The sequence below is a fragment of the Diadema setosum genome, chromosome 5, assembly GCF_964275005.1.
Source record: "Diadema setosum chromosome 5, eeDiaSeto1, whole genome shotgun sequence".
Lineage (NCBI taxonomy): Eukaryota > Metazoa > Echinodermata > Echinoidea > Diadematoida > Diadematidae > Diadema > Diadema setosum.
The window spans coordinates 1,045,068-1,050,583 of record NC_092689.1 but is presented as its reverse complement, the minus strand read 5'-3'; the positions used below and the strand labels follow the sequence as shown (position 1 = coordinate 1,050,583).

The 5,516-nt window shown below is 37.2% G+C and overlaps 1 long non-coding RNA gene across 2 annotated transcripts; it reads right to left on the bottom strand.

Annotated features, from left to right (window-relative positions):
* Positions 1–462: 462 nt before the first annotated feature.
* LOC140229281 (uncharacterized) lies at positions 463–4,961 on the bottom strand. Of its 2 annotated transcripts, XR_011901282.1 has the most exons (4): positions 4,826–4,961; positions 2,136–2,318; positions 1,546–1,699; positions 463–954 (listed from the first exon to the last, which is right to left on the bottom strand). It is a non-coding gene; the product is annotated as an uncharacterized lncRNA (long non-coding RNA). The 2 variants fall into 2 exon arrangements; XR_011901281.1 differs by lacking the exon at positions 4,826–4,961 and having other exon boundaries at positions 2,136–2,379.
* Positions 4,962–5,516: the final 555 nt, after the last annotated feature.

The following is a 5,516-nucleotide window of genomic DNA, read 5'->3' as shown; positions in this document are numbered from 1 at the left end:
GCTCTCACTTCCAAAAGGCCTAAGGTGTTTTTACTCTGTGCAGTCCTGTGAGTGACGAAGAAATATGATGTCATGTCACTACCACTTTTGCAACAGTGCAAGTCATATACAACATCTTCAAGGTAAAACATCTCTTGAACTTCTGAAGTTTTCCATCGATTCAAAAGAAGTTTTGCTTACATGTTCAGCTCACTGCAAAGTGTGTTGCCGTGGTAACAGCACTAATTGCCCTCAAAGTCATATAACGGCTTTAAGAACAGCTTTCTTCCCCAGTTTTCGAGCCATTAAAACAATGTTTGGCCCACATGTTGAGTTTAATGTAAAGTTGCACAAAACATACATTTCTAAACAGTAGTGGAAAGAGTGTTGCTATTGTCTCTGAACATTGTAATGGCCCTCACAAATCAAACAAAAGTTTGTAAAATTGTTCCCTCTCCAGTTTTCCAATGATACAAACAAAACATGGTACATTTGTTGTACATGATTTAAAGTTGCAGGATACATTTTAAAGAGAAAGGGAAAGTGCATTGTCGGAGTAACAGTGCATAATCGCCTTAAAATCATGACAAAACCTTGCACATTGAAATTCTTCAGCTGTTTGATGGTATTTCAGAAAAAAAAAAGACTCATGGTGATTGCACGTAAATTTGAGTTTTTCGAGAGTAACTGTGTTTGTAGTTGGTGGGAAAACAGAAATCAAACCATTGTAAGTTAACATCAAATGCATGTAAAGTTCATGGAAACTTGCACTGGTCCAACACAAATGAAAGAAACAAGTCAATATGTCAGTTTCTTCAAGTTCCACCTTCACGACTGCCTGCTGTAGTAGCTACCACTTTTCTGCTTTGAAAAGTCACATTTTGTTTCCAGTAAGTCCCAGAGAGACAGCAATGTCATCCCACACCGATCTTGCAGTTACAGGTGTAAGTGTTGAGGTGAACTACATGACAAGGGCTAAACAAACACAAAAAAGAGAGCAAAAGGGAGAAAATAGGGGAAATATTAATTGTTACAAAAATGCATAAGGTTCCCTGTGAAGCAAATGTTTGTAGTTTAGGATGCCTCCAACTTTCCGCCCATTTGCTTACAGTGTTTACAGCACTTGAACTACACACATTAGCAACTGACAACCACAGTTGAGTTATCGAGTTGAGTTTTTATGAAGTTCCTCGACCATGGATTTGACTGTGGAATTTTATTTTCTTGAAAAAGTAAAAGAACAATGTGGCATGTTTTTATTTTATACTTAGAGAACTTACGCCTGAATAATCCTTTCAACAGTGATCATAGATCTGAACGCTCTGACAAAAAGAAGTATCCCTGGATGATAATTCTTTGAATAAAGTCTACTCAACAATGTTCTTTGAAGTATGTAAATCAAATTTGGGATTTTCAGGTACATCCCAAATACATGAATATGTTGCACTTGTCTGTAGAGAGAGAGAAAAAAAAACAACAACAACAAGCATGTTTTTGTTTTTCTTTCTCTCTCTATTTTAGAGGTAAAGCAAACATTTTCCATTAGTGCATCAGCAGGGTACCTACTGCTGATAAAATTTTGGTTTCCTTTGCTTCTTGACTCCTCCTTATCTTCTTAGGTTTGGCTTTGACAGGTCCTGCTTCTCCTTCTCCTGCTCCTTATGTGTAGCATTTCAGCCTTTGACGCCTTGCTGGTAGTGTCTTTATCATCTTGTAATTCCTAGTAAATAGGAGAAAAAGAAAAAGAAAAAAACACACAAACATGATTACATATTGTATTGAATTAGAATGATGAAGAGGGATGCATTCCCCCTATGTCTTACAATGGATTCATTCTTTCAAAGAAATTATGTTTTCATTTATTTTTAGAAATTGCTTACAATGACTGTATTTGATGTTCTATGAATAAACTATTCGTCACTTTTAGGGTAGCATGAATGAAATTTTTATTTTCTTAAATATACTGTAAAAGACAATTAAATTACACTTTTTGAAATAATATCTTTCTTGCTCTCAACTTAATTTTTTTTTTATTATTATTATTGTCAAGCCACCATAAAAAGAAAAAGAAACTGATGTATTCACATATGCAGTCACATAAACATTTTGGAAAGTATGAAAAAGTGTTTATTTATCTTCTAACATATATACTGTACCTCAGTCTCCAAAATTGGTTAGGTATCCTCTTGGCATTTGTCCTCAGAAATTGCAGGTAAGAGAGGGATTCATGTACTTCTGCAGGACAACCAGTTGCCAGCTGCTCCTTTTCTGCTCTTCCTTTTCAACATTGAGACAAGCCTCCAGTATGAATTCCTTAGAGATTTCATTTTTATTCAGACCTGTTTAGGGTGACACAAAGGGACAACTATTTTCAGGCATTTATGATAATTACAGTAGACTCTAAATTTACCATTTGGGTAAAAAAGAACAACATTTGGGAATTAATCTAGAGTTAACAAACACATATAGTGATAAACAAATTTATTCAACTATTCACCATTGTTGATCATTGGACATGCCTGTACATAAGTGCTTCATAAATTCATACATCATAATCATAATTATTTCAGTCATTTACTAAGGTCTAAGGGCTCGAAAGCTTAACTAAATTACACTATGCATTACATATAGTGTACATTTAGTACAAGTATGTCAATATACATACATGTGTAACACATGACGCACACAGCATTGTTTCCTACAGTCGGCAATTTTGGATAATTCATGATTGCCCTTGAATGATGTTTTACATTCTGCAATCAAACTGCAAGTACAGTTTGTACACCCTACAGATTAGGGCAGGGTCTTTGATGATTTCAGACTGAGAGTTCATTTTGATATACTTTGTTATGAAATTAAAGGGCAATTAAAGTTAACAGAGAGTATGACATGTACACCGGTACTGTACTGTATACTATATACAAGTAGCCTTACCAAGTGCTGTGCACAGCACGTTTGTGACTTGCAGCAACGACAAGGCTGTGTTTATTATCGACACAGATTAACAAATAACGCACTGCCGGATAATCAATAATAAAATCAATAATACTTTGTAGCACTAGTCTGCAGACCTGAGCATGAACATGTTACAGCCTCATACAGTAACAACTTTCAGTTTGGAGTGCATGATCGATCATCACATAAAAACTCGGACAAACATGGATAAAATGTTAATCACCTAGTAACCTACATGTAGAGAGGGTAACTTCAATGCACTGCATTTGTTTTGTGTGCGTGTGTGTGTTTCTAGACTACAATTTCTGTACAAATCTCCAAGAAGAACTGATCAATCTAAGTTACCTCAGCTCCACTTAGGCCTTATTGTTAAAAATCTAGAGTGCTATACTCCTGGCTTAGTTAGGTAATTTCCATGAGACTAGACACTACGTCTACTCTATAAAAAAAAAAAAAAAAGTTTGGGAACAGTTTGTTTATTTTTTGTCTATGATCTGGATTCATACTGCTTGTAACTATAGCAATGGATCTCAATTATAGTGTAGGTCTAACTCCAACGGCTAGAGTTCTAATTCCTCCAACGTTTAATACAAAATAGGTCTAAGCCTACGGTTCTAGCGTTAGACCACAGCCAAAAGCAGGAAAGGCTAGCACAGCTACTGACAATCTAGATCCAGTAGGTGCCTAGGCCTAAGTAATAATCGACACTGTATTTCTGTAGCCATCACTAGCTTAACCAGAGTAGGCCTACCGTATGATTTTGAAATCCGTGAGCATATTTTTTGGGGAAAAAAAATGTAGACCCATCTAACGTTAGTACCCTTACGTTAGATCACCGTAAGGGACTAACATTACTATCGTTTAATGTTGTAGAACGGGTCTAAAACTAAGAAGAAGCCTGCTGACTGCGAGTAGTGCTAACGTTAGTGCATGCTACGACTGCTAGTGCCAGACTAATTAATTGTTAGATCTAGTGCTTAGGATCTAGACAGACTAGTATAGTTAATCTATATAAGACTTTAATAAGAAAATGTAGATTTCTAGAGATCTTATCACTAATGATATCAGTTACATCTTGACGGGCTAGACTTTCACTTATCAATATCCTTTCCTATCAACGTGTAAAAAATATCTGGATCTGTTTCTGTTTCGGTTCCGTCGGTATAGGCCTAGAGGTCTACTCAGAATTAACTGTACTCCACCAACGTTTTGTAACTGTGTGTTAGTATGGTCGTGTGTGCAGGGCAGGAAGAATGTGTCACATTTGAAGCCTCTAGGCTAGACTAGATCTCTAACTGTTGGTTACTCTTTTTCAACGTTATGTCGTTAGACAGAAACCACGTCTAACGTTAGGCCCTAACGTTATGTGTTTATTGTTTCTGTTAGTGTTCACGTCCACGCCAGTCGATCCAGTAGCAGTGCAATACTAAGCCATTATGGTCTAGACTTAACACCCGTTAGATCTAGGGCCTGTCCAGACCAGGGGCCTAGCCCTAGTAAGTTAGTTTATACAATGTGTACCATTTGGTATGTCGATTTAATTTATAAAATTCGACTGGAACACATACATGTACATAGGCCCTAGATCTAGATCTAGGGCAGACTAGGCCTAGACCCACTTCTAGGCCCACACACGTATTTAGGCCTAGCTAGATATGGGTCTAGTTTATAGCATACTCAGTAGGGCCTAGGCTTAAACATTAGATCTAACACTTAACAAGTTAGTCCAAGGCTATGCATACAGTACCGGTCCGGCGGTACGCAAACAAAATTTTAACCAACCCAAAGACTGTTTAATCTGCCCTCGTTCAAACTCTATACATGGGACTACATATGGACAAAACGGCTGCAATGGACGCGAGAAACCCATATTCATGGTAGAATTACTCACGATTGCACTCTAAGTCGTTGTAAAACTCCCTTCCCATTTCATCTTAGTCATCATGTTGAGATAGATCAATAAGCAATTGTGGAATAAAGGAAGCATATCCAGCCAAATCTTGATTAGTACTTCTTCTACCACCTTGCTTCACTGAAAGTTTTCGTTCATCGTCGCAAGCGATTGTCGCAGAATTTTGAACATGTTCAAAGTTCTGCGATGGGGCTGCGATCCCTGCGATATCCCCAAATCGCCGGTTGTCGTATCGCAGACATCCTCACACTGTGCGATTTCTCGTCGTGCGACATCGCAAAGGGTAAATCGCAGTAAAAATCGCACAGTGTGAGTCCGCCTTTATGGACTTGAAAGACAGTTGTTCAATATATAACACATTCATCGTACGTTGTCAGTTTGCTATTGACATGACGATCTATCACACGAAAATGAGGCAGGTATTATAACCTGTATGAAATTATTATAGGCATGGTTATCAAATTCCCCTAAAATTTCCTTATAATTGCCTTATTTTTACACACAGTTATGCTATCCCTTTAAACTCGTCACAGTTTAATTAGAATCATAAACATCATACATTAGTACCATATTCAGTTCCATAGCTGATCACGTTTGCTAATTAATTAGGATTAATTGTCTAGAATGTGTCATATGGCCAACCTGTATACACACGTATACACACACACAC